Source organism: Muscardinus avellanarius (genome assembly GCF_963383645.1).
Source record: "Muscardinus avellanarius genome assembly, chromosome: 2".
NCBI lineage: Eukaryota > Metazoa > Chordata > Mammalia > Rodentia > Gliridae > Muscardinus > Muscardinus avellanarius.
In genome coordinates, this window is record NC_137787.1 from 107445024 (window position 1) to 107467600 (window position 22577).

Sequence of the window (22577 nt, forward strand, 5' to 3'; positions counted from 1 at the left end):
TCTTCAGCCACTTACAAGTATTCATTAACCAACCTCTGTGAGTTTTCACAGGGGCCTGCACTGTCCCTTGAGGATATAATCAGCACTGTTCATGGGAACACAGCTCTTCCTCTGCTTGCAATGCTGCTATTGCCTGGGGTTTGCAAGATGAAAATTTCCAGAGATGCCAGATACCTTCTCTGGCCTTTTCAGCCCCCAGTACTGCAGAGCTCCAGGGCCGGTGCCAAGGCTGCTCCTGCATCCCCTCTGGGCTGCTCTGGGTTCCACCCAGCCCTGCTGCGGCCTTGCTGTCATGCCAGTATTTTCTCCACCTTCTGCCTCCAGCTCTTTTCCCCATACATCTGGTCAGGAAAGGGGTCCCTGATCCATCCTTCTGCCCTCCTTCCTTCCTCTTCTTCCAGGCCTCCTCATATTTGGTTCCTCCAGATTGGGCCTTTAGGTCCTCCATGCACATTCCCGCATGCCTGGATCCCTGCTGACAACTCTCAGCCTGCACTGCAGCTGAGAGCTCAGAATGGCAGGTATTCAGGGAATGAGTTACAGGCAAATATGAGATTGTACCTATTTGATGTTGCGATAAGAGGGAGTTTGGAAGGGCTGGAGTTGAAGCAAGTGTAGTGCTCTGGGCTTGGACAGGACACAGCCCCTCCCTCGGCATCATGACACTTGATGAATTAGTTTCCTTGGGCTTAGGATCCCCTTGGACATAACTCAAATAGTCCATACCTGCAGCATGAATTGGAAGGACAATACCACAACTGGAAGTCGACTGCCTAGCTGAGACTGTGAGGTCTTAGGTTGGAAGCAGGAGTTTGAATCCAGAGCCTCTGAGTCTCAGAGTTTGAAGACTGAAGGCCTATAAATTAACATAAATGGAGGCTGAGACTCAAGGATTGTGGTTCACGGACAGCCTTAGCTACTTAGTGAGGCCCTCTGCAACTCAGTGAGACCTGGTTTCAAAATAAAAAGAATAAAAAATGTGGCAGGGGGTGTAGCTTGGAGGTCAAATTCCCCTGGGTTCCATCCCCAAACCTGCAAATAAATAAATAAATAAATAAATAAATAAATAAATAAATAAATAAATATCCTAGTAAAGATGCAGCTTCCAGATACCTAAACCACCAAGTGGGGATGGGGGGCCTAGAAGGGCAAAGAACAGAGGGATGAAACAAGAGAGGTCCCCTGCCCCTGCCCCTGACAAAGGCCAGAGGTGTGGGCGCTAATGAGTAGACAGGACCTCTGGCAGGTTGGAGTCTGAGAGAGGTGGGGTACAGGGTAGGTGAAGGAAGATGCCCTGAGCACAGACGGCAGCTCTCAGTGGGGGTAGAAGGGGCAGTGGGGACAATATAGAAGCCTTTGTAATCCTTCCTTTTATTGCTCCTTAAAGTACGTCCAGTCCACCTCCCCCAGGTAGCCCTTATTTCTTTAAGTTACTTGGTTTTATTTGTATCTTTGGACATTGTGATACGCCAGGGAAATATAGATTAAGGTGCCTTGGAAGCTCTTCAACACCAAGCATAGGCAAGGGAATTTGGGAGGGCTACACTAGGGTCCCATATTTTCCTTCTAGTGGAAGACGAGGTAGGAAATACAATTTGCTTCGTGCAGGAATCTTTTTCTTTTTTCCATATTTTCATCCGGAAATACTAGACATTTTAATGGGATCCTTGTCTGCATTCAGCCACCCATCTGTTAAATCCTGTCTTCAGCACAGACCCTGGGCTGGGTGCGGACTGGGCAGGGCACAGGTGGCATCTGCCTATCCCAGGTCTCCTCTTGCTGGTAGAAGTCAGGGTTCCCAGCAGAAGAGGGTTTCATGAAAAGGAGTCTCTTTGAGGCCAAAAGCCAATGATTTCAGACCCACTGACATGCTTCCAAGTGTGGCTGCACTTCTAAAGGGCTGCTGACAGCCATCATTAGCGGGGCATTAAGAAGGGAGGGATAATCACCGCTGAGTCACTGTGAACACCATGTCCCTGTCCCCGAAGAAGAGCTAGAGCATCCAGCCACTTGTTAGCTTTGTCTGGGCTGGAGAGAGGAAAAGGCAGTTCCCCCAGAGAGCGCATTTGCCAGAGTCAAAACATAAAATCAATCGTATGGTTCTAATTTAATTTTAATTCACATTTTATACGTGGAGTTCGTTAGAAGAGCTGACATTCCACCGTGAAAATCTATAAGGGCTGAATTGTCCTCACATTAGAAGATTTTTAAAAGAAGTTCTTTGCCACTGGGTTGCAATTTGTTAAAACAAACAATAGCTTAAGCACAGTGCATTTGGAAGCTGAGATATCACTGGACTCAGCGAAAATCAAGTAATCTTTTTAAGGTTCTTTTCTCTCTTCCGACTGAGCTCCCCGGCAATGTCAGAAAATGACAAATTGCAGGACGAATATAAGAGCAGTGCCTTCAAAAATACAATAGTTATACAAGCCATCTATTGTTAATGAAGAATATAATGCAATTTGCCTGTCTGTAATACAATTATGCAAATCAAAGGAGGAACTATCCTGAAATCTCTTTACATTCCGATTAAAATGAGATAATTTATCAAACAGAATATTACTGATTATGTTTATGTGTTGCACATTAATCCTGTTACAATAATGTATCCTTCTCCTAATGTAATGGATTTGTGCAATCTAACAGAAAATGACTTTTATACTATCCACAATTATAAAAATATTCAAAGCATATCCATCCCAGTGCAAATAGCACATGTCTACAACTATGCAATAAACCTATTAAAACAAGCAGAGCTTATGAATGTAACCTTCATCCCAATAAAGATGACGGTGCATTCAATTTTATTGTACTCATTATTTGAACAACTCCAGAGGTGATAAATACTAGGAGTAAGTTAGTTTAATGTTCTTTATCTTTTTCTTTCTTTTTAAGAATGAGTGGAATTTAATTAATGGTATTCATGTCCCCTTCTCTATTGGATCTTTCAGTTGCTCCAATATTGATATAATTTTATATATGAGACATTTCCAGGAGATCTTTCATAAATGAGATGCTCCTACTTTTACCTTCACCTTGGTAGGTTTGGATATGGACGTTTCCATTGGACCAGGAGACTTACAAAATATATATCACTTCTGTGTTATTTGTGTTTGGTATGTTGTGAAATATGTATGCCGGGGACGGAAATATTGTCTGAACTACCCTGGTCTATAGGGGACACATAAATCTCCATTCTTATATGGACATCTCAGCCAAAAACTAATGAGGAGTATTGTCAGGAAAAACAAGAGCCCAAATAATTGGCTAAGGTCTCACTTGGGCTTCTATTGCCAAGGATAATCATTTTTGCTGTTTAAACCAATCTCTTCTACCTTGATGAGAGTCATTAACATCTGACAGTGAGTGATAATGGGCTTAAATTTCACACCTCTTGGCCTTGTTTGCATTGTCAACATTTTCCCATATGCATTCCTCCACCCTAAGCGTGCTGGCTCACTTAAACAAATGTTTATCTTTTGTGGTCAAAGTGTAAGCTCCAGTGTAATTGCAAATTTTAAACTTATTTTTCCTTGCCTTTAAATACCTTCAAGTCAGTTTTGCTTCAGATTATTCTGAAATATTATTTGTCCCCTCATTGCTGGGCACTGGAAATGGGAAAAGGGGTTTCTTCCCTCTTTAATTAGATAGACCTGGCAAGCCAAGAATAGAAAATGAAAACTTTATGAAAAGGGTCTTTTTTTTTTTTTTTTACTTCTAAACAGCTGAGTGCACATGCGTGCATTTTCACACACACACACACACACACACACACACACACACACACACACACTCCAATGGACAGAATCTATTAGCCTCAACTCAACAAGTCAGCATTTGTTGCATTTAAGTAAAGAAGGAAGGCAGGCAGGCAGGCAGGAAGAAAATGTATCCATTATTTGATAATAGTTTCAAAGAAACTATAGATGCTCCTCAATTTCTCAATTTACCATGTTTTTTTTTTCTTTTTCCCCTGATAAACCAAGTATAAATACTATTAAGTAAAAAATGTCATTTTTACTATTAAATTAAAAAAAAAAGAAGAATCTTCAGCCAGATGTGGTGGCACATGTCTGTAATCCCAGAACTTGGGAAACTGAGATAGCAATATCAAAAGTTTAAGGTTAGCCTCAGCAACTTAGTGAGGCCCTCAGGAACTTAGTGAGATCCTGTTTCAAAATAAAGAATAAAACATAAAATCGGGATGGGAGTGTAGCTCAGAGGTAGAATCCCCTGGGCTCAATCCCTACTACCATATACACACAGACCTTTAATATGCTTACTCTGACAAACATCATAGTTTAGCAGCATTGTATACTGTAGAGTATCACTAGCTGTTATCACTAGCCTGTGATAAAATCAAACCCAAAAATTCAAAGTGCAGTTTACTAAATGTATATCGCCTTTGCACCATCATAATGTTGAAAATCATAAATCAAATCATAAGTCAGGGAAAGTATCACTTACAGCATTTCAATGGCTTTCCATGGTGGTTTTGAAGCAAAACCTTGTCATTTCCACAAAAGAATTCTTTGGCAATAAAGAAGTTTGGTGAGTTGGAACCCAGCTTAGGTGGCTAATAGGTTTTCTCTTTCCATCATTTACCAGTTGTTTTGGAGCACTAGTGAATTTTCTTTTCCAGACTAGATTGCCCTGAGTGGACGCATTTGAAGAAGAATTTATATTCCCCCAGGCCAGAGAGGATCTTCCATGCAGTAAGATTTCCTAAGCCAGGACGAGGAGATCTGGTTGCTTGGACTGATTGAAAAAGGGGAGGGGGAAGGACATTTGAGATCCAGTCAAGAGCGGGAGCAAGAAGCTGAGGAGGCAGCACACACACATGGAAGGCATCAGGGTCCCCGCTGGTGGCTGGGAAGGGCAGCACGCCTCCCTTTCAGACCCAGTGTGGCTGAGCATGCATTGCACTTAGAGCTTGAGGTGGGAGGACAATGGCAGCCGGAGAACAAGACTTTGATGGATGGTTTAGGCTCCACAGAGCTGTGCCACGCTGAATTGATAATGTGTTGTGGACTTGGGACTGGGATTTCCAGACCCCTCTGCCACAAAGTTGGGAGAGAGAAAATGAGATGAATCATGTCTTTCAGAGCCAGTGCGATTGGCCTGAGAGCAAACACATGACCAGGGAGCGGGTGGCACAATGCCATCCTCAGGGAGCGTGGACAATTGCGGAGTGTATTCTTATTTCACAAACATCAGCTCAGTGCCAACTGTGTGTCAGGCAATGTCCTAGGCACTTAGTATGTATCAGTGAAAGAACATATATAAATCTCTACCCGCATGGACCTTACGATTCTAGAAGAGCAAAACAGGCAAGAAGTAAGTAAACAGCATAACATGTTAGTAGGTAATAAGTGCTTGGGGGAAAGGGGGCAGAGCAAAGCCAGGGAGGACAATCCAAAGTGTAGGGGGATGAGATTTGCAATTTAAAAAGAATTAGTACTTGTTGTCAACAAGGTAAAACACATTTGCTTAAAAAAATCTGCTTAATGAAGGCTTCAATTGTCATGAGAATATGCAAATAAAAGACATTTTTATAAGTAAGCATGACATACAAGTCCTTCCAGACTCTGCTTTCAACTGGTGACTTCCCAGAATTTATATCTAAAATCAAGAAATATTTTACTAGTTATTATTATTATTGTTATTATTATCATTTACTAGCCATTATTTTGCTAGTTGTTCTCTTATGTTTTGGACAATAACCAACTATTTTACTTTAAATGGGATAAAACATTCACAATTGTCTTCAGCTGGATTATGTTTAGATGAGGCCATTTCACTCGACTTGTTTAGAAGAAACGATAGTTTATGTATTCCAAAGATAGTTTTAATGACTGCATATTCCACAGGTAAACAGATGACTTCGTTTCTAGGTAGAATTTTCCATTTCTGCCAATAATATCCCCTCGTGAATTACTTATGTCTCTGATGGACAACAAAATCAGCCCCTGGATGTGGCATTTGGATGGAGATAGTCATTCTCCAAGCTGCTGGAAGAATTTGCATCTCCCCAGGTCACAGCCTGCATCCAGTAATGGGCCAGCTTTGGGGTCACAGGCCAAGGCTCTTCTCGATGGGCATCCAGGTGCCAGAGCTCTCGGTGGCATTGACTGAGGCCTCTGTTGGGATTGCACTGAAGTGCAACTCCTCTCTCTTCCCTATATTTCTTTCTTCCCTCCCACCCCAATAAACTTCCTGGACACACATGGCCTTCTCAAGGTCTCTTTCCCAAAGAACTTGATTGAGGGAACTGTTTCAGCTCTATTTGTGGAGATTAGCTGCAGAAATAAGCACGTCCCCACAAACTTATGTTCTCGTCCTCACACTCAGTGACATTCCCTTTCTGCCAATATCTGGCCCGTTGGCTCCGTCTACTATTTCCAATTTCACTCTCTCCATTAAGACCTCCTGGGTTTTAACCTTTGCTTCTGACACTTTGGGCTTTTACAATAAAGAAAAATAAGTAAGTAAGTAGGTAAGTAAATAAATAAATATTAAATAAACCAAAGGGTAATCCCATCCATTTGAACCTCATATGCTAGGATCTAATTCTGAAGGCTGCTTCTCCCTCTCCATCTGTACTGAGCAGTTAAATTCAGGAATGATCTTCTCATACAGGTCATACCACATTCACCTCATCCAGTGAAGCTTTAGCAGGAAAATCTGACTAGCCTAGGACATGATGACCATGGGCCACACACAGCTGTAATGGAGCCACTTCCTCTCTCAGGCTGGTGGGGTCGATGTGCGCACATAGGGCTTCTGAGCACAGTGTCCTCAGTATGGTTTTTAATAATAATATTTTCACGATGTTGGGCTTGGATTTGAACTCCTGGCTTAGGGGTCATAAGTGACTTAAAAACATACTTTGATTTCTCCATAAAGAATCCCCCTTTGTATAATATTACTACAGGGTTTTGTAGGCATGGCTTCTCTTGTGTTATTTATTCCAAATGAAACACCATCCCACTATAAGTGACTTTTGGTGCCCCACAATATCTCAGGAATTTTTTTCAGTTGCTTGTCTGTCTAAAATTATCCATGGCTCCTACACGGGTGGGTAAAGTTAGTGCCTCCAAAGAGTTATAAATCCAGTGTCCCCAGTGAGTCCATTGTTTTAGATCCAAAACTGTATGAATTGCTGCCCCAAGATATTTCTTTATTCTTTGTTATGAAATAGGTAACCAGATCTCACTGAATGGAAATCCTCTTTCGAAGACTTTTTGGCATCTGACTGTGCTTTCAACTCCTGCAGACCTTATTTTGGAAAAATGGTCATTTATAATATCAACATTTCTAGATCATGTTTTGAAGACGGTTACAGGCGTTTGGAGCAACCACATGCCAAAGCTGTCTACTTCAAATCTAACAGCCCCCTAGGTTGAAGCCAGAGTGAAACTTAGAGACAGGCAGCCCAAAGCCGAAAAACTCTTGGGGGATATTTATAATCCCTAAATTCAACCAAAATTGTTTCCACTCAAAATTAATACTTGGAAACAGATTTTGAAGCCCAAATTTAGACTCTCAGTTTCTTGGTTCGTGGTGGAGCCAACTGTTTTTAAATAGATGTGTTTGAAACTGATTAGACAGTGAAATGATTGCTTTCTTACATTGAAAAGACAAATAGCAAAGAATCTTTAGAGGGATGCCCTCCTGTTGCCAGTGCTCCTGTAGCCAAGGACCAAGGGCTGGCTGGTGTCCCTAGCCAGAAAGGATAGTTACGAAGTTTGTGGACTGCACCTCTGTTTACAAAAGTGATTTTTCTGAGGCTCAAGAAGAGTCTCTGCTTGGTGAATGTAGTTGCAATTCATATTTATATAGGAAACATGATACAGTGGAAGGCATTTGGCCTTGAAGTTAGAAAATTAAGGTTCAAAGTGCTGCTTTATCAGTTCCAAGTTGTGTAGTCTTGAACGAATCATTTAGTCACTTGGATTTCAGATCTCAGTTTCCATATATATATATGGGTGTGTGTGTGTGTGTGTGTGTGTGTGTGTGTGTGTGTGTGTGTGTGTGTGTTTATGGAGAGAGAAAAAGAGAGAAAGAGAGAGAGGGAGAGAGGAAGAGAGAGGTGTTTATTATCATCAAATACATAGTGTTATTATGTTGCTCTATTTTTTAACTTACTACTCAAATTTAAACAATTCTTGCAATCTCATATCAGACCTTATTTAATCAGTAATTTGGTGTGAATATAGAAAAATGAATACTAACAAAAAAGATTTCTCAAATATGACTTCCTATAATAAATTCTAACTAAGACATTATCTTTGTTCTGAATGTCTAGAGACTTTTCCCCCCCTGAGATTGTAAAAGGCTTTTCTGGCCACATTTTTACAACCAATTTAAACAGTTAAAGCTTTTGATTATTCATTTATTTCTACATTCATGCATTCTACAGAAGTATTTTGAAAACATGACATTCCAGGTTATATTCTACATTAGGATTTCCGGGTAACATAAATTTGAATTTCAGATAAACAACAAACATTTTTAAAGTTTAATATTCATACTTTAAACTTAGATTCATATTTAATTTACCCAAGTATTGACAACCAAGCTGTTATTCCATTATTTTTAAATACTGTGTTGGCAAAAATTACATATATAACATATATAACATATATATATATATATATATAACATATATATATATATATATATATATAACATATATAACATATATATATATATATACACAGATAGATAGATACATGGCATGGGATATGCTTACACTAAAGTATTATTTGGTGGTCACCTGAAACATATATTGAACTGGGCATCCTGTGGTTATTTGTTAAGTATGGCAGTCGTATATACGTGCTGGGATGTAGCAGGCCTGCCTTCAGCCAGCATTCATCTCCTGAATAAGAAAGACAGCAAATGTGTGAACAGATAAACAAGATAAGTACAGATGCTTTTCTACCTTCAACACCATTATCTCCCAGTAAACCCATCCTAAGAAAAAATGCATTTAATGCCCCAAACTGTCTTATGGTTTTCCCTTGGAAAAGTTCATGTATTAGCAAAGAAGAAACCATAAGTGAATAAATAAGGCGACCTAAGTGAGGGGGATAAGAAGGGAGAAGAGGGAAACTCTCTAGTGTATATGATGTACATTCATAAAAGATATCAAAGTCAATCACTGAACCAAAGATGAGAAGGAGGGAGGGGGAGGGAATAGTGTGGGAACTGGGTAAGGGCTAAATGAGAGATGTGTACATGTATGCCTCCACCATCTTGTACTCCATTAAGATATATGACTACAATACACCAAAACATTTTTTAAAAATATAAAAATTTATGATTACATGGTGCAAAAAATGTTCAGAAGTTAAATATTTGAATCATGAGGGTTCTAATCTCATTAGGGGCTATATCCATGGATGGATTAATAATTTGAGGGGATTTATTGGGTGGTAATATAGGCAGATGTGGTATGGCTGGGGGAGGCAGGTCACTGGGGTATGGTCTTGGGGATTATGTATGTACACACCCCCCCTTCCCGCAGTGCATCTCACTTTCTCTCTCTCTCTCCACACACACACACACACACACACACACACACACACACACACACTTTTTTTGGGGCAATACTGGGATTCCTGGAAACTCTTCTACCTCCGGGCTACACTCCCAGACCTATTTTTTATATTTTTATTTGGAAACAAGTTCTCTTAAGCCAGTGCGGCTGGCTTCGAACCTGCGCAATCCTCCTGTCTCTGCCTCCCAAGCGCGGGGATTACAAGTATGTGCTACCACGCCCGGCCACACACATACACTTTGAAGAGTAAGGTGTTAGGAGACTTTTCAAAGAATTCTGGTGAGTGATGATGAGGTGTTAGACCTTTCACACGAAGATGGAGAGAAATGAGTAGATTTGAAATATAATTCGGATGTAGAATTCAAAGTAGAGTTGGTGGATTATACATGTGGGTTGAAAGAGAAGAAAATAAAAGATGACTCAAATTTCTGGCTTGAATTTTGGATGGATGCTAGTATAATTTAGAGATGTGAAGGATTAGAGTTGGTACAGGTTTTCTGAAAGGGTAGAGAGGAATGAGGCGTTCTGTTTGGGGCATGGTTGTGTATGAAACTCCTATGAGGCAGACAAACACGTATGTCAAGTGTATAGTTGCATATATGACTTTGGAGCTTAGAGCACAGCTCTAGGCTGGAGCATAAACTTGTGAGTCAGAAACATGGAGAATATTAAAACCCACAGGAATAAATGTGCTAATTAAGGAAGACAGTGTGGAAACAGAAAAGAAAACGGCCCAGGACTGAGCTGAATGCAATGCAGGTATGTATATCATTATCCAGACAAACTCAGGATAAACTATATATATCAGAGATAGAAATCTTAAAAGCCCACCAATATCTGAAGGACCAGGTAAGTGGTAAAAGTGGACAGGCTACCAGACAATCGGTAGTGGGGAGGACTGGATGTCAGGGGTGTGCATGGCTCAGGTCAGCAGCTGCCACCTACCTCATTTCTTCAGCTAATTGGATCTAAAAGTACAGACATTTACTCCAAGCTTTCAAGAGAAGCCAGAAATTTGGTTATTTGTGGGAATCCTTCTGAGTGTTGGAAGCCATGCCAGTGTTTTTTGTTTTTTTAATTTAGTCGTGTGTATGCGTGTGCATGCGTGCGTGCATGCGTGTGTGTGTGTGTGTGTGTGTGTGTGTGTGTGTGTGTGTGTGTACTGTACTGCGGATTGAACCCAGGGGCATTCTACCTCTGAGATATACCCCCAGCTCGATTTTTTTTTTTTTTTTTTTTTTTTTTGGTGGTACTGAGGTTCCTGGAAGCGCTTCTACCTCCGGGCTACACTCCCAGACCTATTTTTAAATTTTTTTTTTATTTGGAAACAGGGTCTCCTAAGGCAGCACGCGCGGCTGGCTTCGAACCTGCACGATCCTCCTGTCTCTGCCTCCCAAACTCAGGGATTATAAGCGTGCGCCACCACGCCCGGCTCCCCAGCTCGATTTTAATCTTTATTTTGAAACAGGGTCTCACATAGTTGTGGAGGGCCTCACTAAATTGCTGAAGCTGGCCTTAAACTTGTGATCCTCCTGTCTCAGCCTCTCAAGTACTGAGATTACAAGCATATGCCACCATGCCAGGCTCTAAGCCAGTGTTTTTGAATACCGTGTTAATGGAGTAAAATCTTTCAGTTGTTAGACGGAGCCCACAGACTCTTGGTTTGCAGCTTCTGACATAGACCTTTGAAAGTATCAGATTTTTCAATTAGTGGGGTAAGGAGATTGCCTGGAAGGTCTGTGACATGGGGGATTTTATAATTGTCTTGAGACAGGGATTTGAGTCATAGTGCTGGTTTGCAGAGTTAGTGACTCTAACTCACATAGCAACAGGACTTAACAGTTCTGTACTTGGGAAAAGAAAAAGCAAGCTCAGTGTTTTTGTGATGAATGGCTGCATATAGTTTAGGGTTTAAGTGGTAAAGTGGTGAACATTTGGTGGGGCCTAAGAATAGGAAATATGTGGCTTTCGTTGGAAATGTGATTCAGGAAAAAGCCAACAACCTAGATAAAATTTCCACATTCACAAATTTTGGGGTTTTGGAAGGTTTTTGGATGCTTCCCTAGAGAATATTTGGGAAATTTTCTGAATATAAATGGGAGAAAGCATGTGGTCTAGCTTAACATCAGTACCAATTAAGGAACCAGGCAAGAATCTATTTGCTTCTTAATGGCAGCACAGATCTCTTCTGAATGGGTGCTCAGGTAAAAAGAACATTCTAAGAAAGAGAAAACTTGAATTTGGTACGTGGGTGTGTATTTGTCTATGTTAATCTAGACATTTAGTCCTTTTCTACTCTGGATCGCAGTAGGGTTGGCATGCAGTCAAAGTATAGGTAATAAGTAATCCAAGTTATTTTTTACTTATGATTTCCCAACCAATATTTTTCCAAACATCAAAGCCCTTCTTTATTGTTCCCTCAAGTTCTCCAAGCATGTCACACACTGACATGGTATACAGGCAGCTCTGCCAGTTGCCACCTGTCTTTCTTTGAACCTTACTACAGCATTCTCTATGTGTGGTTCAATGGCTGGCACCATTGGCAAAAGAGAAGAAATTAAGAATTAGATTGTCACTGGCTGGAGGAGGCCAGTAATAATTACCACTTCAGCCCCTTTCACTAAAAAGAAGGTCACTGTCTTTGTCTGTGAACAGAAATGATAAAGATTTTATAAGGACAAAAGATTTTTAGTGCAGTACCTGTACTTCAGGAGGTATTCAATAATCATTTCCCTTTATTCCACTGTCTCCTCCTCATCTTTAAGGTTTTACCAAATCTCAAAGTCTTGAAACCCATACTGAGTATCTCCAAATCCTCCATCATTTCTCTCAAGAGGCTAAGTGTGGGCTGAAGGAGGATGACCTAAGAATCCTGCCCCTATGTCTCAGAATTCTCTAGGTGGGAATGCACACTGAGTGTTTGTTTACCCCTGTAAACTCTGACCTTTACTACATTCCATAAATCAGTTAGCAAACAGCCTCGTTAGTCTAACAACTTTGACTTGCTGACCATATGCTCGGTGTTCGACATGGATCTGGCCCAGGAGGGGCTGGCCATCCACTAGCAAAGATCAGAAATGTAAACAGAAAGTGCCATGAAGTATTACAAATATGTATTGGGTGGCAGATATTGGAGCCAGATCATCTGGAAAAACTATGGATTGTGACATTTTCTGAGAAACTTCTTCTCCCCAAAGTACTCTACTGAGTATGCAGGGCAGGATGACGCGCTCGGTCCTGTGGAGGTGTACAGTCTTCTTTACAGGCTGGTTAGTTCCTCTGCTTCTGTGACAATGAGACAGAAAATGCCATAGTTAGGCTCAGTGTCCCCATGTTTCCCACAGCAGCAGCAACCTAAGTGAATTCAGTTATATGAAGGAATGGAGGAGAGTACACCAGGCAGTCTCAAAGAAGGAACACACCAACCCCACGCAGAAAGAGTCAGGGCTGGGGAACTGGCATTATTTGGTGAATTGAACACACCCTTCCCTCCTGATGGTTCCTGAGGGGAATGCTGCTCTCCAGCCTGACGGGATTGGAATGAATGGCCTGCATACTCCTGCTTTCACACAGTACATCAGGTCTAAGTGAAAGGTTTGTGCTGCTGCCAAGAGCAGAAATGATGGCTCTGTGTCACTTTAAAGAAGAGGATGCTTTAAAGCAGACCCTGGCTCTGAGAGAGTTTTCAGTGAGATGCTCATCCTGGGCCTCCCTGAACATCTGGTCTACCAAGCCCAGCCAGCGCCATCCTTTCTAAGCAAATCTCAAGGATGGGGATGCACTGTGTGCTTCAGATATCTGGGATGATGTTTGGATCCTTGCCTTCAGAGAAATGTGGTCTATAAATGAAGAAAAAAAAATAGAAGTTAGTCATTTATTGGAGCCAGCATAGTGTGGACTGTTTTTCTGTGGGAATATCCAGGCTCTCGATATAATTGATCATCATCTAGCCTGGTTGCTAGGCCAGTTGCTTTGACTCAAAGCCTGGGCATCAGCCAGTTAAGAGCAAATGCTCAGTCATTCTATAATCCTCTTCCGTGAGTGGTTCCACAGTGGTTTTATACTTTATCATCTTGACTCTATTGGGTCATTTCCCAAAATGGACTTTTCTGTATGGTTTGGACTTACAACTGATTCAAAGAGAAATCTGTGTAAGACATGGGAGGTGGATACAAAGTTATAGACTGATGTCATCATGATTGGACTTGGTGAGTGGCAGGAGACACTCAAAGGTGCCTGCAGATTTCAGTTTAACGGCTCCCTCCCTTCTCTGCATCCTCCTCTATCTGTGTCTAGTTCTTTTCTACTGCTGGTCGTTATGCTTAGCAGTGACCCCAGGTCCAATGCCAGATGCTTGGCTGAAACTTTATAGCCCTATCCTAGCTGATAAGTGAACCCTAGCATCCAGAGTCTTCCAAATCTCCAACTTGCTCACCAGCCCTAGTGCCTCAGGAGGGCTGGGTAAAATGGTCTCCAGCTAAAACCTAAATGGCTATTAAAATACTTCTCTTTCTATACTTCTCATACTGGTTCTGCTTTCCTGTGTGAATCTAACAGACTAGTCTATTAAATTCTTCACATTGGCTGTTGTAAGTTCGCTTTCCATGTGCACTTTCTTATTGTGGTTCTTTTGCTGTTGTTGTTTCTTCTGGTAACAGTCTCTGTACTGAGTTGAATAGTGTCTCCCTCTCCCCCACATTCAAGTCTACCTTGAACACCAAATAGAGTATGAGCTTAGTTGGAAACAGGGTCTTTGCAGACATGATTAGTTAACTTGTAGCTATCCTGGATTAGGGTGGGCACTAAATCCAAAGACTGGTGTCCTTCTGAGAAGATCATGTAAAAACAGAGGCACACAGGGAAGAAAAGCATGTGATGACATAGTGGGATGCCAAGAAATGCTAAGTATTGCCAGCAGCTGCCAGGAGCTAGAAGACAGGCTTGGGACAGAATCTTCCTCTCAGCCCTAAGAAAGAACTGTCCCTGCTGAGATGTTGATTTAAGACTTCTGGCCTCCAAAACTGAGAGATAATACAGTTCTGTTATTTTAAGCTGCCCAATTTGTGATAATGCCTTGTGGCAGCCCTAGGAAATGGACACAGTATTATATTCTTCTTATTTCATGTCTCTTCTTATCCTTCCAAGTTATTGATGTGTCTTTTAAATTTTTCTTTGGAATTTTTTATGAAATTTTCTTCCAGTTTTTATTTTCTACTTTAAAAAAATATCTGACCTTTCTAGCCAAACATGGTGGCACATGCTTATAATTTGAGTGCTTGGGAAGCTGAGACAGAAGGATGGCAGAATTGAGGCCAGCCTCAGCAACTTAGTGAGACCCTGTTTCAAAAAAAAAAAAAAATAGGGCTAGAAGTATCACTTAGAGGTAGAATGTCCCTGAGTTCAATACCTAATACCAAAAAAATTTATCTTTCTGCTGATGCTTTCTATCAAATTACTTGTGATTCTTTGCTGGCTGTGAATATTTAGGAGTAGAGTGCTAAAAGTTGGAAGCTCTATGTATACCAGTGAGACTGGTGAGCTAGAAGAGTCATCAGGCAGTAAGCCAGAATTTCACTGATGAGAATAAGAGGCAGGATCCAAGGTTAACTATTGACATGCTTTTTATATGGGATCATTCAGTCCTCTTGCTATCATAAGTTAAACTATTGGACTTTTGGAATACGGCAGGAGAAATTCTTGTGGGTACATGCATCAGTAATCGGATTCTTGCTCAACTCTCTTACATCGCATGTCTCAGTGTCTTCTACACTGAACCGTGATTATGTCCTCAAGTCTGGAGTGTCTCAGATTTAGTTTCCTCAAGCAGAAAGCTACATCTCCTGTGAAAGGCACAGCAGGGAGGGGGCAGGGCTGGCTGCCTGGCTGCTCAGGGTGTTTGGAGGACAAAGTGTCCAACTGCTTTACATGCAACTATCCAACCAATTACCCTGTTTTCAGCCTTATACCTTGTGAATGATTAATTTTGTGTCAACTTGGAAAGCCCACAAAGCTGGTAAGGCATCACTTCTGGGTGTGTTTGTGAGGTTGTGTTAAGAAGAGATTAGCAATTGGATTAGCGTACTGAGTGAAGAAGAGTGCCCTCCATTGTGGGTATGAACCATCCAATTTTTGAGGGAATTAATAAAACTAAAAGGTGGGAGAAGGATGTATTTGCAATCAGAGCTTGAGCCAAGATATCCATCTTCTCTTGTCCTTGGACTCCATTGATCTTAATTTCCATCTGGCAAACAGAGTATCATAGGACATCTTGAGCTATATATGTGTAAGCCAGTTTCCCAAGTAAATTCCTTATCTATCCATCCATTCATCCATATATCCATCCATCATCTATCATTATCTATCTATCTATCTATCTATCTATCTATCTATCTATCTATCTATCATCTGCCTATCTATCTATATCATCTAACCTACTTGGTCTGTTTTTCTGGAGAACCCTAGTACACACCTTATATCTTCATGAAATTTCATTTTCAAAAGTTCTGAGACTTTCTAAAGGTGTTCAGGTAAAACTCAATCTATTTTGAATCAGATCTTCCTCTATGGATACCCAAGTTGGGCTTCTTTCAAACTTTTAATGATCACTTTTCTATTTATTTCCAAAAATCTCTTGAAATTCTTCATCTCCTGTTGTCTTCTCTTTCTTTATTTTGTTCCTTGTGGCCTGACACTTTTGCATATTTTCTCTTGTTATTTTTACTGGATGAGAGAGGAGCTAAATACATATTGTCAGTCAATCATGGTAAATCAAAAGTACCCTTCCATGTTTGAAGAAACTTTTAAGGGTGATGAAGAAGTTTATGGCATAGTACTGATGATGATATAATGGTTTCACAGGTGCATATTTTTCCTTAAACATTTGATAGTGTATATCAAATTGTATGCATTAATACCTGTGGATTTTTATGTAGATTATACTTTAATAAACCAGTTTTAAAAGAAACTTAGTGCCATAACCACTAAGAAGTAAATAAAAATGAAGGTAAAGAAACCAGTGGACAACAACAGCAAGAAAAAAAACCCACATAAATATCCTTCCGATTTTCAAGGACTAGTTTACAAAACAAAATTCAAGTGAGAGAAAGAACAGACAAAGTCCTATTTGGCTTTTGGGTATTTTGATCTCTGCTAAGGGTTTACCATAAAGACAGAAACCAAGATAAGGGATATAAAGCCACTATAGCAATGAAATGTGAAGTTGCTGATTGAGCAAAGAGACAACTTGGAAGAGAGGGTCACTCTGCAGACAGAGGCACAGTGGGTGCTTCACTGCCCAGAACCTGATATCAGTAGACCTGGAATGAACCTGCCAGAGGAAGGAAAGGGGTGCCAGAAGGAACTCTCAGCAGCAGGGATTATGTATTGGTTGTCTATGTCAGGGCTACAAATTATCCCCAAACATTGGGAGTTAAGAAAACAAGCACTGATTATCTTGGAGTCTATGGGCCTGGAATTCAAAAGGAGTTTAGCTGAGTGTCTTTGGCTAAGGTCCTTGTTGGCCAGAGGTAGAATCAGTCATTGGAAGACTTTTCCAGGGCCAGGGCTGAAGGATCTATTTCCAAGCTCACGCAATGGCTGTCTGCTGGAGGAATCTGCTCCTCTCTGCTTGCTGCTGTCTGGGGGCTTCGTTTTTTCATCCAGTGAGCCTTTCATGGCAGCATAGTAGCTTTCTGAGGGCAAGCAAGAGGACACCTAGGAAGGCATTTCCAACCTGGTCTCCAAGGTTGGACATGGTCACTTCTGTTTTATTTGTTAGAAATGAGTCACAAAGTTCAGGATGCTCAAAGGAAGGGGACTGGGGCTCCCTCCACCTTAGTGGGATGGAATGTGAAGAAATTTGTGCACCTTTAAAACTGAATCCTGGGATTTTGGGGATTCCTAAACATTTGAACAACATTTTATTTTGATTTTATCTTTATCTTTCTGTTCTCTCACTTAATAGTACTATTTGAACATATCTATGTTTCTTATGTTGGAAACTTGGTCTCTAATGCTGCAGAATTGGGAGGTAGAATTTTTGGAAGGTGATTGGTTTGGAAAAGCATTACCCACAAATAGATTAAACTATTCACAAATTAAACTTTTCAAGGATTAATGGATTTATGTGTTATAGAAGGAGTAGGTTTGTTACAAAAATGAGTCAAAGAGCCAGAGATGTGGGTGTTCTGGGCAGAGACAACAGGCCAGGTATTCAAGGTCAAGGATACTTCTCAGCCTTCCTCACATTGCCTGTACAGACAGATGTCACCTCTGCCTCCATAAGACATGGCTTGGCCTTTTCCAGGCCAGGGCATATAAGGACTAAGAATTTTGTGGCCTGTGGCTTCATATAGACAGCCAAGGTTAGTCCAGATGCTAATACAACATGGACATTCAGGAAGAAGCCAACTGCAAGTTGGGGAACAAAACTTGGATTCGATTTGGGCTTTGAGGCAAGGGACTCAAGCAAAAGGGAGCAATTTTGAAAGCCAGAGGTGAAAGGGAGAAGAACACGTGTGTTTCCAGATGGGGTGGGCTGATCCTGGGGCTGCTGCAGCCTGGGTGGCTGCTGGGAGCTTTTCTGCTCTGTTGCGGTTGTAATTACAGCGTCTGAAAGCTTGCGTGACATTGCTAATTTTAGAGAAAATGGGACACTGATATCTGTAAGAACACTCAGGCTTAGGCTGCTGATTAACGCTTCCACATATCACAGGATCAAACCCACAAATAGTGTAGGCATTAAGAAATATTATTATTAGAAGAATGTTTGTAACGATGGAAATGAAAAATGTAAATGCCAACTTTTTAGAAAGGTTTAAAGAGATTAATTGGAATAATAAAACAACTGGAAGTCAAATTGGTTATGGAACTGTGCTTTGAAATGATGAATTCTATTTGAAGTCTGTTTTCCTTTGACCTGTTCTTTTTGGCTAAAATGTAAAAATAAATAACCAAAGTGAGTATTGCAAATTCACCAAGGACTATACAATATGGGATATGTTGACCAGATAATTCTCATTTGTTGTAGGAAAATAAGCTTAAAAAAGGAAAGAGTGAAGGCATATGGCTATGTGTGTGTGTGTGTGTGTGTGTGTGTGTGTGTGTGTGTGAACAAACCTGTAGACAGTAAGTGAGACACAGGGATTGGCAGAGATCATTAAGCAAAAACTGCTAAATAGGAGCTGGGGATATTTTGCTTGAAAACAGGAAGAATGGGATGGTTTTAAGACTATACCTAGAAATAGTAGAAACAGGAGTAGGAGGGTTAAGAGGCAAAAATTGGAATGGTAGATTTAGAAATAAAAAGTGAGCAATGTTTGGGCTTGGAATGAAGAATGCAAAGGTTAATTTGTTTGTTTTGATTAAGACAGAATAATTTTCACAAGAAGAGCTGAAATTAATCATTATTCTTAGGAATAATAGCTTGGAGACATTTTGACCACAAATGTGTCATATCATGTAGATGCAGGCTAACATCTAATCTAGGTCCTGACATATTGTTAATAGTGTACTTTTATGGTTCATAAGCATAGCATCAGAGAGGGCTGGAAGGAGTATGAACAGTGAAGCCAAACAGAGCTGGGTTTGGCTGGTGTGACTTTGTGTACACTCATTTTGCTGTGCCCAGGTTCCTCTGTGCAGAGAAAACAACAGTGTTAACCTTTCAGGATTGCCGTGATTAATAAAGCCATGCATGTACAGCATCTTGGCACATATTACATACTTCTTGGTGCCTGTTCTTTCCCTTTAAGGGAAAAATACTTAAAGAAATGAACATATAATGTGTTACTTTGCTACCACCCAAGCTGCCTGGCCACTGCCACAGGCCTGACCTCTAAGGCTGGTGCTTTGAGTTTGGCTCTGAACAATCAGAACCCGGATTGTCCATGGATTTAGGAACCTTTACACGGAAGTCTGCAAAGTGTTTTGATTTAGATATTGAAGATTATGAAAGTAATTTGGCTAGAAGGGATGTACACATTTGATACATGACTACCGATCAAGTCATTATTCCTATTTATAAAATATTTGCAAGTTTTTGATAGCTTGGGAGAGTCACATAACTTCTCTGTCCCTCTGTTTTCTCAGCTCTGAAATGGGAGTAATACCAGTAGCCAGGGCATAGGGCAGCTGGGAGGATTGGATCGGATGAGAAGGTGTGTGTTAAATTGCTGAGTGGACACTCAAGCCCAGATCACAGTTATACAGTTGAACAAGAGAGCAAACACAGTCCCATCCCCCTAAAGTGCTGAATCTCCTAGCACTTGGTGACTGTTGGCTCTCAGCCCTGGCCGTATAATTAATCACAGTACAGTGAACTCTCGATTATCTGCACTAGTGAAGGGCAGAGGCGTGGATAATACAAAACAAGGGGCAATCTAAAAGTCATTTATATCTTACGCTCTGGAATAAAGTCAGAGAAACACACACACACACACACACACACACACACACACACCCCTTTCTTTCTCATTTTCTGTCCTGGCAAAGGCTTCCCAGTTGGGGAAGGCTTCTGTAGGAGGTGAGGAAAAGTAGCAATTAGCATTAACAAAGGAAATAAAGGCTATATAAACACATAAAATTTTAATAGACAATACTGTACATTCAAACAAAATTTTCATTACTGTCATCTATAATAGTTTACTTGGATATTTTTCTGACAGGTGAGTGAAGGAATACATTCAGAACGCAGAGAGCTGGTTGCTTTCATCCACAGCTCCCTCCCTTGTCACAAACCTCATAGACAGCTGCTGCTTCCCCACCAGCCCAAAGGGACAGAGATAGAATGTGATCCGCTTTTGTATTTCTGTAAAGTACGTTACTAACACAGTGCTTGGTGCATAGCAAGAGGACATGAAGCACGGGCAGCGTGAATCCATTTTAGGGAGATTTCTGTCTGCGGTGAGCTCTGCGTTCATTACACTTGACCAGAGAAAGTGCCCGAGCAGCTCCATTTCATCTGAGATGGTTTTTAGCTTTGACTTTCTTAAGCTCCCTGCCCCACCTAGTGAGATTCCTTTGGTTCCTTTGTTGAAATACTTGACAGCCATGGTGAAGGTTGGAGAGGACTGGAGTCCAAGAAGGTGCAGTAAAACAAGTGGTAGCAATCTTACAGCTCTAAGTGGACAGTTTCAGAGTCTCCCAGGCAAAATCCCCTCCACTCATGGACACTATTCATTGAACCAACATTTACTTAGCATGTCTTATTGGTCAAGTATTATACTAACTACCAGGAAAGCAGATATTCCTGTATTATGGTATAACTGTTTCAGACTTGTTTCACCTCCTAGACTCAGCTTCTCAAGGTCAAGCACTATAGCTTGCTCATCTCTGGGTCCTGAGCACTCATTGCAACACTGAGCGTTCATCCTGAAAGACGACAGAATGAACAGGCGATGGGTGGGTGAGGCACAGCCTCATTGTCTCCAGTAGCTCGTGGCTTGGAAAGGGAGGCAGCCTATGCTTGCAGGATAGTACATGGCCTGTAATGTTGAGTGGTCTGGGGAAGAAATGGGTAGAACTGGGCAGGTAGCTCAGTGGTAGAATGCTTGCCTAGCATTCATTGAGGTCCTGGGTTCAAGCCTGAGAGAGGAAGGAAGGAAAGGAGGGAGGGAGGGAGGGGGCCTTGAAGGGCTAGGATTTAACCATGTGAAGGAAGAATCAGAAGCATTTCAAATGGAACCAATAGTCTTGAGCAAGTACATGGCATGTTGATAGGAAGTTGGGCAGGAACTCCTGAACCTTTTATTTATTTATTTATTTATTTATTTATTTATTATTTATTTGGTGGTACTGGGGTTCCAGGAAGCCCTTCTACCTCCGGGCGACACTCCCAGACCTATTTTTTAATATTTTTATTTGGAAACAGGGTCTCCTAAGCCAGCTCGCGCGGCTGGCTTCGAACCTGCGCGATCCTCCTGTCTCTGCCTCCCAAGTGCAGGGCTTACAAGCGTGTGCCACCACGCCCGGCTCCAGAGCCTTTTTATGCCCTCATTCATTTTTTTAATAAATTGACACATAATAATTGTACACAATGTGTAATGATCAGGTCAGGGTAATGGGCATAGCTATCACCTCAAACATGTATTATTTCTTTGTGTTTGGAGCATTCACAATCCCCTTCACCAGGTTGTTGAAAGATACATTAACTGTCATCAGCCTTAATTCCATGCTGTGATGGAGAGCACTTAACGTAATTCCCCCATCCGACTTTAAGTCTTCATACTTATTACACATCGCTATAGATTTGGTTACTGAAGGCCGATTGCTGAATATTCTTTTGGGTTGCTCCAAAGTATACTTGGCTAAGCTCTCAGGGATGGTTCTCCATGTCTTTTCTTTGCTCCACAGACCCCGAGCAGGGAAGGACACAGGTGGGCACACGGCCAAGGCTGTTAGACTGGACCCGGGTCTTTCCAGCGAGTGGCCCTTCTGCACCTTGTGCTGCCCTCTGTCCCTACGGTGGCAGGGTGTTTCAGGTACTGAGGCCTTAGGCATACTTGGGTCTTGACATGCTTTATTAATAACGTCTAGCTGATGCTTCTTATCTATTCCCTCACTCGCCCATCCATCCAGTCATGATTAAGTCAGAGTCACACAAATTACCCATTTGTTTTTAAATGTGCCTATTTATCAATCTGTTGCGATCTTCACATAACTTGCCCTGGCTGGTGCCAGCTATGAGGGTTTAATGCTTGATTTTCTTTTCTTGCCCTCCCCATGAATAAAGATATTGAAAAGTCTTCTATCAAGATCCCACTGACTGATGCTTCATAGCTAAGCTTTTCCTCCAAAGAAGCCATCTTCGGTGGCAACAACCAGGAGTGGGAGAGAGAGAGAGAGAGAGAGAGAGAGAGAGAGAGAGAGAGAGAGAGAGAGAGAGAGCGCCCTTTTGTTTATCTCAGACCTGCTGGAAATCAGATGCATCTCTTGGGGGTCACGAGGCTTCTTTCATATCCGCCCCCAACAATAAATATTTAGCACTGGGCAAAAAGATGCGCAGGGGAGGGAG